Here is a 20,378-nt window from a genome sequence, read left to right as displayed (position 1 = left end):
GGCCAAGCATACTTGCATCTCAGGCCACTACACTTCCTTCTGTCTGTCTGGAAAGCTCTTCTACCAAATACCTGCACACATCATCCCTCAGCTTCTGTAAGTCTTTGTGCTACTGTCACCTTCTCAATGAGACCATCTCTGACCAACCTATATAAAGCAGCAATATAACACCTCCTAGAGCGCTGCCTATTCATTCTCCTTTAATCTGCTTTATTTTTCGATACCAACTATTACTGTATAAAGCATAAGGGTTGAGTGCACAGAGTCTCTTGTTTATTGGATATACAGCATAGTGGTTAAGAGAACAGACTTCAGGGGCGCCTGGGTGGTGCAGTGGGTTGGGCGTCCGACTTCAGCCAGGTCACGATCTCGCGGTCCGTGAGTTCGAGCCCCGCGTCAGGCTCTGGGCTGATGGCTCAGAGCCTGGAGCCTGTTTCCGATTCTGTGTCTCCCTCTCTCTCTGCCCCTCCCCCATTCATGCTCTGTCTCTCTCTGTCCCAAAAAATAAATAATTGTTGAAAAAAAAAAATTTAAAAAAAGAGAACAGACTTCAGAGACAGAACACCTGGGTTCAAAGTCTGAGTCCACCACTTAGCTGTGTGAGCTTTGGCAAGTCACTCAACCTTTCTGTGCCTCAGTTTCCTCAACTATAAAATGGGGATAATAATAGTAAGCTTCATAGAGTTGTTGAGGGCTAAAAGAGTTATTTGTAATGCACCTACAACAGCACCTGGCATATATTATTCATTAAGTTTGCTATTGTGGTGATGATTTTGATGATAATGATGGCTCCTCCCTCCAGAATATAAGAATGGGAAAATGGGGGGAAAAAATTCCTAGAGTATATAACACATGTGCAGAAAAATACACATAACAAATGTACACCTCAATGAATTAGCACAAACCAAATACCCATGTAATTCATCATCCAGATCAAGAAACACACTGCCAACAACCATTCTATTGGAAATATACATTGCAGTAGATAGCTGGGTCACAGAGCATATACTGCTGAACAGTTTTCTAGGGTGGCTGTACCAGTTTATACTCCCCCATCAATAGAGTGTGAGAGTTACCACTGCTTCACATCTTCACTACTACTTAGAATTTTCAATCTGTCCGGTGGATTTGTAGTGGATTTTAATTCATTGGGATTTTAATTCAACATTCACAAAGACTACTAAAGTGAATACCTTTACATGTTTATTGGCCATTCTCCTTTGTGAAATGTCTGTTTGTTCAAGATACTTGTATACTTTTTTTTTTTTTAATTTTTTTTAACGTTTATTTTTTTTTTTTCGAGACAGAGAGAGACAGAGCATGAACAGGGGAGGGTCAGAGAGAGGGAAACACAGAATCTGAAACAGGCTCCAGGCTCTGAGCTGTCAGCACAGAGCCCGAAGCGGGGCTCAAACTCATGGACCGCGAGATCATGACCTGAGCCGAAGTCGGCTGCTTAACCGACTGAGCCACCCAGGTGCCCCACTTGTATACTTTTTTTATAGCATTGTTTTTTTCATATCGATCTAAGGCATTCACTATATTTTCTGAATATCAGAGGAGTGGAATTTTTATCCTCATTCACTCCTGTATCCTCCCAGAACAAAGCTAGGAACATAATATGCATCAATAAATATTTCTTCAGTGAATAAATGCTTGCATTGTCTGTCTTCAGATCACCTCCATTTCTACAACTCTGCTTCATAATCTGGCCATTTATGGTGATTCTCAACCTCTAATTCAACCAAAAGTGGTTCTAACATGTTGGCTACCTAATAATCTTCATAAAGTAGAATTCTGTCCGTAACACTCTTTAAGATAAATCTGTCAATGGCTTCCTACTACATACAGGATAAAATCTCAACTCCTTAATTTGGTATTCCAAGTTACTTTCCTAACCTGCTTTCACATCACTATTAAACTTCTAAAACACAGACTTAGGGGTGGGAAAGACAAAAAAAAAAAGCCATTTAGAAGTTAACTACACAAATCAGAGATTGTGTTTTAGGCAGAGACAGTAGGATGTTCAAAAGCCCACAGACAAGAGAGAACAAAGTGGATTTTTGAAACCATAAGTAGTTCAGTGCTAAAGTACACATAAAAGAGTAAGAAGAGGAAAGAGGAGGGGCGCCTGGGTGGCGCAGTCGGTTAAGCGTCTGACTTCAGCCAGGTCACGATCTCGCGGTCTGTGAGTTCGAGCCCCGCGTCGGGCTCTGGGCTGATGGCTCAGAGCCTGGAGCCTGTTTCCGATTCTGTGTCTCCCTCTCTCTGCCCCTCCCCCGTTCATGCTCTGTCTCTCTCTGTCCCAAAAAAATAAATAAATAAAATAAAATAAAAAAATAAAACGTTGAAAAAAAATTAAAAAAAAAAAAAAAAGAAGAGGAAAGAGGAGGCCAAGAATACATAGCAACAGGGACCAGAGCCTATATCACAATGATCCTGTATTTCCTTCTAATTAACACAAATCGCTTTAGATATATGGACATTCATTTTTGTTGAAAAAATAATTTACTGAATTGTAACTTGATTCTGAATAATTCTATCCAATAACCCAGCAGATTGTTTCCCCCAAAAGGGCCAAGCATAACAAGTATTTTAGAAATACTTGCAGGGTTTCCAACCATTTCCTAATTTACCAATCCCATAAGTCAGATAAAAATGTTTCTCAACTTTGTATATATGTAGGTGGTCACATATCAAAATTACCTATATTGAACCTGCTTTGTAACAGTATGACTAGTGGAGCTGGGACAAATTTGATACATTTTTAATGCATCTGGCTCAATCATTAGCAGGTAACACTTTACACTGTACACTGTATTAAGGTATTTTAACAGTACTTTATACACAATCCTTTGTTTTCACAGTACTTTATTACTTAATTTGATCCCATAATAATTCTAACAGTTACCAGCCAAAGAGTAAGGATAATCGCTACATCATATAAAGAACCTGAAGCCTAGGGAGGTTGACCTGTTCAAGGAGAAGAGGTTGAGTCTTCAGAGTTCTATGCTACTTTTTTCCACTATCCATACAGAACTTTTTTTTTTAATTTTTTTTTTAACATTTATTTATTTTTGAGACAGAGAGAGACAGAGCATGAATGGGGGGAGGGCCAGAGAGAGAGGGAGACACAGAATCTGAAGCAGGCTCCAGGCTCTGAGCTGTCGGCACAGAGCCTGATGCGGGGCTCGAACTCACGGACCGTGAGATCGTGACCTGAGCGAAGTCGGACGCTCAACCGACTGAGCCACCCAGGCGCCCCCATACAGAACCTTTAAGGAAGCCTTGTGCATACCATTTTCTGTTCGTTGATAAGTTATTAAATATTAGCCCTTTAGAAAATGTTACAAACGTGATAACACTATTGGCAGTCAGCTTCACTGCCCCACCTATAAATCTAACTGAAAACAGTACCCCACCCCTCTGTACCATGACCATGTTGCCTTATTATTAGTAACAGAATTAATATTTCTCAGATAACTTAACATACTTTTGAACTCTAAAAAAAAAACCCACTTGAATGTACATTATATCTGTAAACTAATTCTAGCAAACTAAGCAATTATTACATTATATGCTGTATCCAGTTTGGGGGGCAGGGGGAAGCCCTAGTTTGGCATTTTGCCCAAATGGCTCCAGTTTACAACTAAGTTTTAAATCTGAAAGAAATCCCAAAGAAATATTTTATAGAATTCGTAAGATATAAAATGATCAGTTTTCCACAGGTAACAGTGGTCTATTAAGCCATAAACATAAGGGATGATTTTCCTTTAACTTTCATTTTCAAATCTCTTCCCTTCAGCATAAATCAGGCAGGACTCGGAAAGAACAGAAAACATAGATGGGAAGGAGGAAACAGCAGACTACCAAAGGGCGTGCACTTTGTCTTGTAAAAGCAAACAAAGAACTTAATTTTCCAAGAGTCAAAGGAGAACAGAAAATATGAGCAACGGAAAACTGAGCTTGCAGTGCGCACTGACAGCAATTTTCTACCTTTTTTTTTTTTTTAATTTTTAGATATACAAGCAATTGACCTGAAAGAGTAAGCCTACTCATTCTAAATTCCTGGTGATTCCTTGTTGTTTTTTGTTTTTTACTTTGTTTTTATTTATTTTGAGAGAGAGATAGACAGCAAGCAGGAGGGGTGGAGAGAGAGGAAGAGAGGGGAATTCCAAGCAGGCTCCACTTTGTTAGCACTGAGCCAGACGCAGGGCTCAAACCCACAAACCAAGAGATCGTGACCTGAGCCAAAATCAAGACTCAGACACTTAACTGAATGAGCCACTCAGGCACGCCCCCGCCCTTGTGGTTTCTTTAATGAAATCTGGCATAGAATCAGCCATAAAAAGGGCCTAATATAAAAAATTTGTAAAGAATTGTAAAGAATACTTAAAATGTACTGCATTAGGAAATTAGTAGTAATAAAAATCACTTACAAATTAATGTAAACCCCCAAGATTTTTAAAAAAGTATTCAATTCAACATGGAATTACCTCTGGCCACTTAGGCAATTATTAAAACCAGTTTGTTGCTGGGGCGCCTGGGTCGGTTAAGTGTCTGACTTCAGCTCAGGTCATGATCTCGCAGTCTGTGGGTTTGAGCCCCATGTCAGGCTGTGCTGACAGCTCAGAGCCTGGAGCCTGCGTCAGATTCTGTGTCTCCCTCTTCTCTCTGCCCCTCCCCTGCTCATGCTCTGTCTCTCTCTAAAGTAAACGTTAAAAAATTTTTTCTTTAATAAAAAAAAGTTTGGGGGCGCCTGGGTGGCGCAGTCGGTTAAGCGTCCGACTTCAGCCAGGTCATGATCTCGCGGTCCGTGAGTTCGAGCCCCGCGTCGGGCTCCGGGCTGATGGCTCGGAGCCTGGAGCCTGTTTCCGACTCTGTGTCTCCCTCTCTCTGCCCCCCCCCCCCCATTCATGCTCTGTCTCTCTCTGTCCCAAAAAATAAATAAACGTTGAAAAAAAAAATTAAAAAAAAAAAAAGTTTGTTGGTAGAAAGGCACTGATAAATATTTATCAGGCATCATTCCCTTTATAAATTCAGTCAACTCCTGAAAAAAGAAAAGCTGATTTTATGCCTATCTTAAGAATTTTTATCCTCTCAGATTTTTACATCTTACCTTACTAGTGTCCTTTATCGAGATTTTATACTTGCAAATTACAGTAAATAATTAGATATTACTTTCAAGTCCTTAAATCAATTAAATGCTCCTTAGGCACTGTTTGGATTCTTCTTTAGAGTTTCAAAACTTAAAAGCATACAATGCAATTTTTTCTAGAATAATGTATATATCCCTTCTGGTTTTTATCTAAGACTAAAAAGAAGGAGAAATTAGATACACACATTTTTAGAAAATTTATAAAACTGACCTGAAAGTCTTTAATTTTGCCCAAATTCCCATGATGTTTAATTTATTCCCACCATGCTTTTCCTGACAACACCTTGAGTTTCAATGTACGTTTTAGCCACAGATCTAAAATTTGTAAGTTTAATTGGTATATAAATTGAATACATAACTGTAAACATGAAATTAATACAGAAGATTGGGGAGAGGAAGCTTTCAGCAACATAAGCAACCAACAAGGAACAGTCAGGTGTGCTTCAAAAACCAAAATAAGTCACATGAGGGCGAGCTTGGCTGGAGATGAGTTTACCGAAGCAAGGCAAGAAGGAATCAGTTTAATCTGTTACAAATCTCAAAAACTAGAAACCTTTCTGATCTTTGATACCTTTTGGTGCAGGTCTTGTATTCTATTCAACCACTAGCTTTTTCTCAGGAATTAGCAGAAGTTGTATATCTGCCTCTCATACTCAAGGTAATATTTCTTTTTTTTTTTAATTAAAAAAAATATTTATTTTTGAGAGAGAGACAGCATGTGAGCAAGGGAAGAGCAGAGAGAGAGGGAGACACAGAATCTGAAGCAGGCTCCAGGCTCCGAGCTGTCAGCACAGAGCCCGATGAGGGGCTTGAACTCATGAACAGCAAGATCATGACCTGAGCTGAAGTCGGATGCTCAACCAACCCAGGCCATCCAAGCTAATATTTCTAAGTAATAGGAGTAAGAAAGCTTTTTAAAAATAAGTTTTCATTGCTATCCAAGAATTTAATTGTAATTTGTGCATATTATGTATGTTTAAAACCACTTTTTCCAGTTATAAAAAACTGTTTTCAAATTTTAGATGTACAGAAGTTATAAATACATTTTTTTATTATATGTGCTGCCCAAGCTAGCACAATAAACACATTCTTTTAAAATACTGTCCTCCTTTTTAGCTTATTCTCCTACCTAATATCCTTTCTCAAGCAAGATGATGTGTTACTACATGTAGTTTATTTAAATATTTTTAAATGTTTATTTTTGAGAGAGAGAGTATGTGAGTGTGTGTCAGTGGAGGAGGGCAGAAAGAGAGACGGAGACACAGAATCTGAAGCAGGTTCCAGGCTCTGAGCTGTGAGCACAGAGCCCCATGTGGGGCTCGAACCTGTGAACCACGAGATCGTGACCTGAGCCGAAGTCAGACACTTAAACAACTGAGCCATACAGGTGTCCCAACAGGTAGTTTAATTGTTAGAGCCTGATACAAATTAAATGTCTGCTTCAAAATTTTAATTGCCAAATGTTAAAAGATTTTTTATTTTAATTTTTAACTTTCATTAAGCAAATTCTATTCTGTCATCAATAAATAAAAAAAGTATAATTTAGGTATACACTAGGTACTTAAATGCTTATTGCTCCATTTTTTTAGTTTGTTTCATTCAAAAATTAATGCCAATATAGTTCTCTGGATATTTACTTGGTAAACAGGTGTTAAATACCAATTTTGCCTTTGAATAGGCCATTTTTTACTTCTAAAGTCCACAGAATAATGGTAATTTTACAGTAGAATGTCAAAGACAAGCAATGACTTTCTAGCAATTTGCTGGAAGAGATTTGCTAGAACATGATTTTACTTTTTAAATTAATAGAAAAAGTCTCTCAGATCTAAAATATCAAAACTTATTACATGCATACCTGTAGGCACTCTCTTCCAGAAACATAAAGGGTAAAGATGAAAGATTAAATCTAGTTTTGTCAAAATATTCACTATAGGAGGCTCCTTTAACTGGGCAGCACCTGGAACACCTTCCAGAAATCTCAAATTTACCATCTTCAAAATGGGACCTGTCATCCTTCCCATCAAAATCTACTCTTCCTTCTCTGTCACCCATGTTTCAACGAATGTAAGTATACACTGCCTTAGACACCTGACAGTCATTCTTAACTCATACTCCATATATCCAATCAGTCACCAGGAGCTGCTCATACTACACTGAAATCTCCAAAATTCTTCTACTTCTCCTTCAACTAGTTACTACTTCCCTTGGGTACTAATCACTGTCTGTATTATTGCAAAAGCTTCCTTTACTATCTCTGTACCTCTAGTGTCACTATTTCTCCAGTCTTTTCTGGCTATAGTGTGAAGATGTGTTTTCTACAAAGAAAATCTGATTAAGAGTGTGAAACTAAATAAAGGAAACCTCATTTAAAATTGAGTCAGGAGGCCAGAAGAGGAGCCTTCCAGCCCCACCACTTGTCCTCAACCACAGGCCCCAACAGGAAGAAACATACATTGCATTCCCAACAAGAAGAAGCCCACTTTACTTCTCCAAGAGGAGAGCATTTCTCCTTGACCAGTAACAAGCTCAACCAACAGAAAAATACCACAACTCAGTCAATGAGAAACCATCACCATATCTGAACTCTCACTTCCTCCAAAGGACTTTTGTTCAACTTCCAACTTCCTCCTTTTCTCTAGAAAGTAAAGTTCTTCTTTGATCTCAACTTGCCCCAAATTGCAATGCTATGCTATTTCCAGATAAACCCATTTTCCTGGACAAAATAACTGACAGTTTTAAAGGTTAACAGGAGCCCTCAATGACCCCAACCCCCTCCTGCTCCCAAAAATAAAGTCCAAACCCCTTAATATGAACCAGAAGGCCCCGCAGGGTTTGTTTTATTTACCTCTCCTGGCTCATCTCTTTACATTAATCCCCTACATTCTATGCTCTCTACATACTCAATTTCTTTTAGATCTTCAAATGCACTATGTTCTCTTCATAAGTGCTAGGCACAATCTACCTTTCCTTATGCTTGATTTATAACTACCTAACCTTCAGGCTTTAACTTAAACATTCCAGGAATCTTCTCTGACCTCTCAAGTGGTCTTACATCACATTTTATTCCCTCCCACCACCATTTACTATGCTGAACTGTCACTGCCTATTTGTCTCTATCCTCCTCTGAACTGTAAATTCTGGGACAGCAATTTTTTTGTTTCTATTGTAGCTTGGCCTACCATCTACCCCACAGCTGATATCCAGTATTTTTAGAGTGAATGAGTAAGCACTAACTTTGGAGTTAGACCTACATTTCAATCCTGCTTCTGTCACTTATTAGCTACTGTGATCCTTTATCAAATTACTTAAATTGCTCCTAAACCCAAGTTTCCTCTTTTTGAGAGGATTAATAATACCTATCTTGCAAGGTTGTGACAAGTAACTGACATTATATAGAGAGCAGCTAACATATACCTGAACAAACGGCAAGTGTTTGCTTTGGTTAAGACTCTTCCGGCTATAAGGACAGGATCTGACTAGAGGTAGCTTAAACAAAGCAGAGTATTTTTATAAAGCCTACAGGAGTTTCACATGCAATTCAAAGTCATAAAGAAAAACTAGAACCAGGAACTTAAGTAATAAAATGTAAATTTATTTGCTTTCCTTTTCCTGGTCCTTCTGTCTGCCCCATTTCCAACCCTTTCCTCTCCATCTTTTCCTCCCCTCCCTATTTATGCATCTCTTTCCTCCTTCCCCCTTGTGTGTTTGTCTCAGTCTCTGCCCATCCTTCACCTCTGCTACCCTGTTCATCTACTTCATTCTTGTCTCCTGTGGCAGAATGACTTTTTTGATTCTTTACAGGGTAGAAGATGGCTGCCAATAGTACCAGAGTTATGGATCTTCATTTTAGACCTACACAGAGGGATTTTAAGTATCAACTTCAAATTCCTAAAGAACTCTAGCCCACCCTGGGTCAGCTGTCTGCATGTGGCTCAATCCCCTCCAGCTAGGAGGTAGGATCACCACTGAAACATGACAGATGGGGAAGGTCTCAGAAAATGAGGGAGTTAAAGCAATCAAAACACTCGGGGCTTATTACTCCATCAAGTAAACACTATTAATGCTTCACAAGAATTATTTAAGTGAATTAGCTCCAAGCTCCAATAAGAATATATTAGTAATTAGTCAAGTTTTTTGTTTTTTTTTTTTTATTTTTTTTTCAACGTTTATTTATTTTTGGGGGGACAGAGAGAGACAGAGCATGAACGGGGGAGGGGCAGAGAGAGAGGGAGACACAGAATCGGAAACAGGCTCCAGGCTCTGAGCCATCAGCCCAGAGCCTGACGTGGGGCTCGAACTCACGGACCGTGAGATTGTGACCTGGCTGAAGTCGGACGCTCAACCGACTGAGCCACCCAGGTGCCCCAGTAATTAGTCAAGTTTTAAGTGACACTTAAAGAAGTGTCATTAAAGATTTTAATGAATGGAAAATGTGGTATCAACATGAAACATGTAAAAAGGATTATCCTCTTTATTTTTAACTTTCTGAACTTCTGATCTGAACAGTTAATGGTGCAAAACAGACTACAAATATACTTATTTTTTAATATAAAAGAAAAGGATTTAAAGATATTCTAAGAAAGTTTCAAATTGTACAGCACACTTTTAGCTAGAGACCCAAACAGAGCTGGGAAAAGATCTCAAAAACATTTTTTAAATTTTGAATTAGCACGTATCTTGTTCCAAACTGAACAGAAAAGAAAACCTTATATAAAGTGGGATAAACGTTTGGGAAAAATCATCACATAACCTTTTATATCTCCCTAGCAGTAAGTATAGATCCAATGTTATAACGAAACTAAATCTGAGAGCTCAACTTAGTTGAATTGGAAAAATCAGCATAAAACATTAAGGAGGGAGTTAATATATCTACTTCCCTACCTGTACATAGATTTTTCTAACCTTCTATACATATCATTTACTGGTTAATTTTTTACCTGATACTAATATTTGTAATATACAACTAATGAAGTTTTTTTAGCTGTTTAATAATAAACAAAACACAGATGCTATTTAAAGGAAACAAGAATGGTAAAATTACTGAGTCTTCCCAAATTTCTTATTGGCAAAAAATGCCCATTTTGAGATATACATATTTTGTCACGTATGTGCCCAAAACTTTTCTTGTTAATAATGGCTCATATCTTCAATGGTTACTGTCTGGACTAAATAAGTTAGTGCATCCAACACCTTTTTACTTTATATACATCTGCTATTTAAATTTTAATATGTGAACATGGAGGAAATTTGCAGTTACAAAGAAAAGAAAAATTCCCCTTAGCTATGTAACCTAACACATTTTCAGGTCCTAGGAATTAGGATGTGGATTTTTAGGGGAAGCCATAATTCTGCTTGCCACAGTGCCTATATCTGTAATCAATACGTTGCCAAAATTATATTGACCTATTAGGGTTTAGATGGTGAACATGTTTTGGCTCGAGATGTATCATGTGTTAGTTAATTATGTACTAAGGAACATAACTTTTCTAAATTAGGAGACCAGTTTAATTTACTTAGCACTTCAAAGCAAAACAAAGTGGTTGAGTCCATCTAGTTAACTCCCTCATACAAGTGGGTCTTAGAGGGAAATAAGCCAATTAAGAGATACTATCTTCCTCTTCCCTTATCAAACCTCTGAAGTACTAGCCCTGGTGGGGGAGAAAAAGGAACAAGTAAAACTGGCCTTGTTCTAAGTGCCTGGAAGGAGACAGAAGTATTGTAAAAGGCCTGAATCCTGGGAACAGGGCTGTGACTGGCATTACCATAAGCCTGTTCAGATGACATTGAATCCAACTGTTCTTCAAGGCCCCCTAATGAGAATTCGACAGGAAGCTGGTCTCAGCAGAGCAATTACCAAGATTATCAGGAATTTAAAGATGGGTGACTTCCTTTGTTACAACACCAAAACAGGGAGGCATTTTCCTCCCCCCCCTCCCCAGAAGAGAGAAGGGTACTTGATACAAGTACTTAATTTGGGTGAATTATTTGTGAATTAGCTTACTCTAATAGGATTTATCTGTAAACCCCCAAATCAATGCTCATGGCACTTTTGTGGTTATTTGCAGACACGTGCAGGGCTGTGAAAAATTTAATTTGCCAGATCCACATGTCCCAAGCTCAGGTCAAACAAGGCTCTTATACTGTAAATGACTGTCCTTTCTGCAGTCTATCTAGTGTCACTTTTTGTATGTGTGTTTTGTTGGTGATGTCACAGTTTCAATTGGCCTGCAGGTGTTAGTGCTAAAGTGCCATCTAGGGTTCCTAAACCAAGAAGGCTGTGGTGTGCCTATTTGGGCATCAGTTACAGTGCTATTTGTGAATTCAATGTTAATGAGTCAACAGAATACATTAAAGATGTCACACATGGAACAGAAGTACACATGAAACAAGATTATGAATTGATCGGTTGACAAAAATGTTGTAACCAGAGGCCCACAGGAACCTAACCTTGTATTTCCTCTAGGAACAATGATCAGTACTCACTAATCCAGTATTCAAGTGACTTCTAAACATAACTACTGCAAATGACAACTGACTATATATGAATACTTCAACAGAAAAGATTTCTAGGAGCCAAAAATTACACTTTTTCAAAGTTGTAATACATACTGTCAAATTTCCCTCTAATAATAAATTTTTAAAAGAAAAATCTAAAATGCTACTTTTAAAAGTATAGCTTGTTTGTTCTATTTTTAAATTATGTCTTTAAATAAATTTAAGCTCCCAAGAATACCCAAACCACTTTTGCAGTTTTAAGTGAATTAAAATTCTTCAATTGTTACATTTTATTGTTTTGCCCCAACAGTTAAAGTATTGAATTTACTAACCATGTATCTAGTTATCAATTTAAAACAAAAACCAATGTGAGCAAATTGAGAACAAGTGGTTATGACATTCATGTTATATGAACATATGAATATATTAAATACATATTTAATAATGTGCACATTCACTATATTTCAAAAGGTTTTGATAAATAAGTGAATAAAGGAAAAACTAAACACAACACACCAAGAAGTAGTCTGATTAAGCATGTACAGTAATAAAACAACTTATGAACTGAATTACAATCTAGTAAAAAATAATGCATTTCTCTTAGATGATAATGACAGGCACAAAAACAACAGATGACACTTATTGAACAGTTACTACATTATAGCCACTGTGCTTAATATTTAAAATGGCTTATCTCATTTAAGTCTCAAAATACCCTGAAAAACAACTGCAGTTATTTTCCTTACTGATAGATGTAGAACCCAACCAAGGTCATACAGCAAGTGAGGGAGTAAAATTCCAGAGCTCCAGTGGCTTACCAGTGTCAAACTGAACATATTTAAAAGCCTCAAGCTGTACAAACATGTCTCTATAGTAGCCTCAGGTATTTATTAAAAATGGAAGATTCATGATCTCAGTCCAGGTTTAGTGAATTAGAATTTCTAGAGGTAGAATTTAGGAGTCTACATTTCAACAAGACATCCCAGGTGATGAGCAGCAACAGTGACATTTGAGAGTCACCACTTTTAAATATACTACTGACCCCTTATTCCTATGCTAGAAGCACACTATAACCAGGAAATATTGTGCCTTCTCCATCTCCTCTGTGTCTCTGTTCATATTATCAGCTCCCTCTGGAATGTCTGTTTTATTTATTCTTCAAAACATACTTAAATCCCACCTCCACCAAGCCTTCACTGAATGTGTGTTTCTCTCCTCTTGATCTGCCATTGAACTTTAAACCTCCAATACAAAATTTCTCTCAGGTCTATAGTAGTAGCACATTTAATTGATAAACAGGAGAGAGCAGTTTCCTTTTTATCTCCTAAAAAGCTTAATTAATTAACATGGTGCCTTGCTTGGAGTAGACATAATTTTTTCTTTTAAAGTTTGTTGAACTGAATTATAGATCCTTTCCCAATCAAAGCTTGGGACTTGACCCAAAAGATAAATACTAGTCACCAAAGTAATGTTTAAATCTGACTTCTTAAACAGAAGGGAGTGTAGATAAAAAGACTGTATATAAAATGAATAAAAATAAATCTAACCCATAGTAACTTAACATGTATCAGGCTAATTTACTAGTTACCTACATCTCCTTTAAGCTCTAAAGAGTTGATTATGCTTATGACTTCAAAAACTGCTCTAGCCTCACAATGTCAGTATAAAGTGGGTGACAAGAAAATAAGCAGCTATATGAGAAAGGCAAAATGCATGGTGACCATTTCCAGACACTTCTGACATCATCATATCAGTTCAGGGTGGCAACAGCAATTGACAGTATTAGTTTTCTGCATCACTTAACATTTAGCAATAGCCATTACTTCCATGAAGAAATACTACAGATATTTGAATACATTAAATTTAAAGGAAGAAAGTATTTGATACATATCAAGTTTTTATATAGTTGAGCTCCATGGACCATATCTATATCATAAAATCATATCTATCTGCATGACATGTGTTCTGAAAAACTTCATTCCATCTACAATTTAATCTCCAAAAAATATGAATTTGCCTGCTTTTACTTTTTTAAGCAAAAAAATTAATGTGCAAACACTGTGAATCTGATGAAGCTGTTGCATTAAAAGGAGACAAAGATCAGGGTGCTTCGTGGCTCAGTCAGTTGAGGGTTGGACTTTGGCTCAGGTCATGATCTTGTAGTTTGCAAATTTGAGCCCCTTGATGGGCTCTGTGCTAACAACTCAGAGCCTGGAGCCTGCTTCAGATTCTGTGTCCTTTCCCACTCATGCTCTGTCTCTCTCTTTCGAAAATAAATAAAAACATTAAAAAAAAAGAGACAAAGTTTTTAATCGAAGAAATTGGATGTTTTCATTCTTTCTACCTTCATACCGTATAATATAAGCTTTTTACCCTGGGAATGATCACTTATTCTTAGTCTTGAGTTCCTTACTATGACTTAAGGATTAGAGCCAAAACCTTGGTACAGTATTCCTGCACCATTCCTTACTTCTGTGCTCTAATAATTCAATCCTGATATCACTTTTTAAAAAACATGTATATGATAATTATGTGTATATATAAACATTTTTTTAAAAGTCTTATTAAAAAACCACAGGAACACATTTGATGCTTAAGGTTTATTACATAGAGGAGTGGAAGTTTCCAACTAGAGCAACAAATATTCTATGGAAAATTGTATTCGAATTCAACAAGAATTCTACTTACTCCTGATACTATTTTGTGCTCTTATCAGAATCTTAACAGCAGTATTAGCAGCATTTCTTTGCTCAGAGCAAGTATGTACAAAAGTTTGCTGAACTGAATTGAATTACATCAACATTTGTCGTATTATTTAGCCCAAATTTTATAGTATTTCTAGTTTGGGGAATAGATATTTAAAATTCCATACACATGAATACATTAGTTCTGACTGGAAACAATTTTCTGATGTTTTTATCATTTTATTGAGTATTGACAACAGAATATATGCTATAAAACCTGCAGAAATGGTAACACAAGAATGTTTTGTTTGGGGCACCTGGCTGGTTCAGTCAGTAGAGCATGCGACTCTTGTTCCCAGGATCCTGAGTTCCAGCCCCATGTTGAGTGTAGTTGACTTAAATAGAAAGAAGGGCGCCTCGGTGGCTCAGTTGGTTAAGCATCCAACTCTTGATTTCGGCTCAGGTCATGATCTCACAGTCATAGGATCTAGCCCCTCATCAAGCTCTGAGGTCAGGCTCTCTCCACTGGGCATGCAGCCTGCTTAAGATTCTCTCTCCCTCTGCCCCTACCCTGGTCATAGGTTCCCTCTCAAGTTTTCCTAAATAAGATAAATACATAAAGTTTTTCATGATCCAATACTCTTGTGTCAAAGAGTAAACTAAGTTATAAAATAAAAAGAATAACAGCTTTCTACCACATCAGTGAGCTGCAGCAAAGGCTGTATTCAGAGCAAAATTCATAGATTTACACACCTATTACAGAACAGGAAATAAAAAAGGAAAAAACAAAAACCAAAAATACCCAAAAGAGGATTTTTATTTGTAAATCATACGATCATATATGGAAATCTTTTTTTCTTGCTGTTTCTAATTCATTACCTTTTCTTTTGTTTTCTATTATTTCACTATAATAAAAAAATTCCAATATCGTTTACAAGTAAAAATCAGCAAAATAAATCACTAGATTTTTTAAACTTTTATTTACTTACTTTTGAAAGAGAGAGAGCATGTACACAAGTGGAGGCGGGGGGGGGGGGGTGGGTGGGCAGAGAGAGATAGAGAGACAGACAATCTCAAGCAGGGTCCACACTGTCAGTGCAGAGCCCAATACAGGGCTCAAACCCACAAACCATGAGATCTTGACCAGAGCCAAGTTGAACGCTTAAACCAACTGAGCCACTCAGGAGCCCCATAAATCATCAGCTTCAATCAAGCAAAAACATAGCATTAGGTTCAAGGAGAGTGCTAGAGCCATCAAGGATCTGAAAAGACTAAAGGGTACTTTGTATAATTCCCACCTAATAAAGTTTTAACTGATGAAAACGATGACTATCTAGGCAAATAGAAATTGATAAAATTAGCTCAGTTAAAACATGAGACCTAGGGGCACCTGGATGGCTTAGTCGGTCAGGCGTCAGACTTCGGCTCAGGTCATAATCTCACAGTTTGAGGGTTTGAGCCCCACATCGCCCTCTGTGCTGACAGCTCAGAGCCTGGAGCCTGCTTCTGATTCTGTGTTTCCCTCTCTCTCTGCCCCTTCCCTGCTCAGTCTCTGTCTCTCTGTCTCCATCTCTCTCTCGAAAAATAAACATTAATTTTTTTTTAATTTAAAAAGATAGGAGACCTAAACAAATCAATAAGCATGAAAATACTTAAAACCTTTTCCAAAAATCAATTACAAAAGCATGTATTTAAATTTTCTGACCCTTACATGAATAAATTAGTCCTATGCTCTTTAATCTCTTCAAAAGCATTCAGGAAAAAGCTTCCTGCTTATTTTTTGCTGATAGCCCAAAGCTGACAGAGTTGATCCGGTGTCTCTACGGAGCCAAAAAGTTGGGGGAACAAGGACAAGATCTAGTGAAGAGGTTCTGAGTCAGGTAAATCTCTCCCCGCCCCCCCCCAAGAATCCTCTTTTGAACTGCTAGCAAATACTGGCATTACTTAGTCACCAGCTAATTAGTTTTTCTGGGGAAGTTACTGCACTGAAAATCCCTAGTATTCTATAACCACCAAGGACCAGCAGCAGTGTCCTCTCCTCTCCCACTATATTTGATCACCAAGTATAGTTTTGTTCTTGTTTTTCAAATTTAGAGTGTAGGACAACTCCAAAAATGCAGTGCAAATAATAATGTATATTTTTCTACTTTCTAATCTTAAAATATATCTAATTTGTCTTTCAGTTTTTCTAACTTTTGATATAAAGATTCATCAAAGAGAGAAGTTCTGGCCATTTGTCTCTTAGACATTTCAATTTTCTTGGTTTTAGTATTGTTTCAACAGACATTCTGAGTTATCAAAATACCTCCTTCCCAACCACTCCTAACAGAGTAATAGGTGCCAGAAGAATGCTAGGGCCAAGGAGCTCTAGCACAGAACTCCTGAAGACCCTCAGAATTGCCTAACTGGTAAGAGCAATAAAGGAGAAAGGAACACCTTTTGTTATTCATTAGAGGCCCCTTTCAACCACACCTGAGTTTACAGTAATGTAGTGATTTTTGGAAAGCCCCTGAGGGTAGAGGGGCCAACCACACACTCCCACCTAAGGGAAGGGAAAAGAAGCTGGACGTTGAGCTAATAACCAAAGGTCAGTGATTTAACCATTTATGCCTATGCAAATAAGGCTCCATAAAAATCCTAACTGAAAGGGTTTAGGGGCGCCTGGGTGGCTCAGTTGGTTAAGTCTGACTTCAGCTCAGGTCATGAACTCGTGGTTCATGAGTTCAAGCCCTGTGTCAGATCCTGTGCTGACAACTCAGAGCCTGGAGCCTGCTTTAGATGCTGTGTCTCCCTCTCTCTCTGCCCCTCCCCCGCTTGCACTTTGTCTGTCTCTCAAAAAATAAACAGTTAAAAAAAAAAAAAAAAAAAAAAGAAAGAAAGCTTCAGAGACCTTCCAGGTTGGTGAACATGGGTAGAGGTGCCAGGAGGGTGGCTTACCTGGAAGTCCATGCCCTTTTCCACATACTTTGCCTTATGTACCTCTTCCACCTGGCGGATCCCTGAGTTGTACTCTTTTATAATAAACCATTAATCTAGCAAGTGAACTATTTTCCTAAATTTTATTAGCCATTCTAGCAAATTATCAAACTGAGGGGGAAGTTACCAGAACTTCCAAAACTGTCCCAGTTGGACAGAAACTGTGGGTAACGTGAGGGTCTACTATTTGCAACTGGCACCTGAGGTTAAGACTGGAAGAACAGTCTTAAAAAACTTAGCCCTTAATCTTTAGGACCTAAAGCTAACTCCAGGTAAACAGTGTGAGAATTGAACTGAAGAACGCCCAGCTGGTGTTGAAAACTTAACTAGTGTGGGAAAATCCCCACACATCTGTTGACCAGAGTATTCTCAGGGTACTGTACAGAGGAAACAGAGTTTTCCTTTAGCGCTTTTTTTTTTCTTTTTCTTTTCATTACTACACTGGATAGTACTCATAACCACTGTTTATGCTTCTCTACTAAAAAAAAAAGATGCAGTTTATTCTCAGAATGTAAGAATAGTTTTTTACTAGCATGTCTATTCATACCATTAATTAATTGTATTAAAAAATGTGTGGGGCGCCTGGGTGGCTCAGTTGGTTAAGCGTCTGACTTCAGCTCAGGTCATGATCTCGCGGCCTGTGGGTTCAAGCCCCGCGTCGGGCTCTGTGCTGACAGCTCAGAGCCTGGAGCCTGTTTCAGATTCTGTGTCTCCCTCTTTCTCTGACCCTCCCCTGTTCATGCTCTCTCTCTCTCTGTCTCAAAAATAAATAAAACGTTAAAAAAAATTATTAAAAAAAAAAATGTGAAGAGGCGCGCCTGGGTGGCTCAGTCGGCGCGCCTGGGTGGCTTCAGCTCAGGTCATGATCTCACAGTCTGTGAGTTCGAGCCCCATGTCAGGCTCTGTGCTGACAGCTCGGAGCCTGGAGCCTGCTTCAGATTCTGTCTCCATCTCTCTCTGCCCCTCCCCTGCTCGCGCTCTGTCTCTCTCTCTCTCAAATATAAAAAATAAAACATTTAAAAAATTAAAAAAAAAAAGGAGTCGATGCTCCTTGGATAACTGGCTACAGCAAGGTAAGTACAAGATGAACCTAGGACATCTCACACTAAAAAAATAAAGTAGTACTCAAAAAATCATGGGAATATATAAAAAGTACATAGGAGCCATCTTGAAGATCTTGCTGGCCAAAAATAGAATAAATTTGAACAAAATAAATAAGGATACTAATAACCTTTTGACTAAAAAAATATATAAATCATTCTAATAATAAAGAAATGAGGAAGGAAAGGTTTTCTCTTTCAGAATCTCAACTAACACATGTAGAAGGAATTATAGAATTAGGAAAGTTATTTTGCAACCAACGCTGCAGTAATCAATTCAGGCAAAACTCACTGATGATTGAGCTAAAACTATTTCCCCACATATTATTTATTAATTTTTTAAACATTTTTTTAATGTGTACAGTACTGTTGTACTTTATTTGAGCTTGGGAATTCTTTTTTTAATTTTTTTTTTAATGTTTATTCATTTTTGAGAGACAGAGACAGCATGAGCAGGGAAGAGGCAGAGAGAGGGAGACACAGAATTTGAAGCAGGCTCCAGGCTCTGAGCTGTCAGCATAGAGCCCGACACAGGGCTTGAACTCACAATCTGTGAGATCATGACCTGAGCCGAAGTCGGATGCTCAACTGACTGAGCCACCCAGGCGCCCCCATTACTTATTAATTTAAAAGAGAAAAATGCTAACTTCATGGTGAAGAAGCCTGACAGATATCACCTACCTGAGTGGTTAATACTGCCAATACTGGGGCAGACTAACATAGAGTGCTTCTTGATGGGCTATACTAGGAAGGCCACAATCCCTTTTATATAGCATTCCTGCCCTAAATTCATAATCTGAATCTAATCATGAGAAACATCTGACAAATCCTAAGGTACACTGTACAAAACATGTAGCCTGACTTTTCAAAAATACAAACATCTGAAAGACAAGGCTGAAGAACCATGCAAATCAAAGAAGACTAAAAGATAGGACAACTAAATGCTGGGGATTAGATTCTGGATTTTTGTTATAAGGAAATTACGAGGACAACTAGGAAACTATCCATTATGGACTACTGTGTTTAGTTTCTTAGGGCTGCTGTAAAAAAAATATCTATGTCTATATCTATGTCTATATCTATATCTATATCTATGTCTATGTCTATGTCTATGTCTATGTCTATATCTATATCTATACATCAAGGGACTAGCAGGGCCATGTTCCCTTTGAAACTCTGGACAGAATCTTTTCTTGCCTCCTCCTAGCTTCTGATTATTGCTGGCAATTCTTGAGGTTCCTTGACTTGTGGCTGGACCATTCCAACCTCTGCTTCTGTTGTCACATAGCATTTTCCTCTTCTTATAAGGACACTGGTCATATTGGATTAGGGCCCATCCTAATTTGGTATGAATTCATTTTAACTTGATTATATCTACAACTACCCTATTTCCAAATAAGGTCACATTCACAGGTACTGGGGGTTAGGACTTAAAACTATCTTTTGGGAGAACACAACTCAACCTACAACTGTGTGTTAGATAACTGTTTAATAGTGATGTTAAAGTTTCTGAATTTAATAATTGTACTGTGGTTATATAAGAAAATGTCCCTGTTTTTAGAAAATACACACTGAAGTACTTAAGGGTAAATAAGACATGATCTTTCCAACTAACTTTCAAATAGGGGAGTAGGGAGAGTGGGAATACCCACAGGCATATACACAGAGTGGGAATAATAAAATCAAACATAACAAAAGGTTAACAATTGGTAAATCTGGGTGAGGGAGACCTAGATGTTCTTTGTACTGTTCTAGCAACTTTTCTGTAACTTTGAAATTATTTCCCAATAACAAGGTGTTTTGGGTTTTTTAATGTTTATTTATTTTTGAGAGAGAGACAGAGCATGAGCAGGGGAGGGGCTGAGAGAGAGGGAAACAATCTGAAGCAGGCTCCAGGCTCTGAGCTGTCAGCACAGAGGCTGATGCAGGGCTCGAACTCATGGACTGGGAGATCATGACCTGAGA

General features: G+C 38.0%; 1 protein-coding gene across 3 annotated transcripts in view; it reads right to left on the bottom strand.

The window, feature by feature from the left end:
• Window positions 1-20,378, bottom strand: part of YES1 (YES proto-oncogene 1, Src family tyrosine kinase) — a 71,852-nt gene that overhangs the window by 37,062 nt on the left and 14,412 nt on the right. The window lies entirely within an intron of this gene.

The sequence above is a fragment of the Felis catus genome, chromosome D3 (genome assembly GCF_018350175.1).
Source record: "Felis catus isolate Fca126 chromosome D3, F.catus_Fca126_mat1.0, whole genome shotgun sequence".
Taxonomy (NCBI): domain Eukaryota; kingdom Metazoa; phylum Chordata; class Mammalia; order Carnivora; family Felidae; genus Felis; species Felis catus.
The sequence above is the reverse complement of the archived record's forward strand: the minus strand, read 5'-3'. Positions and strand labels throughout refer to the sequence as shown.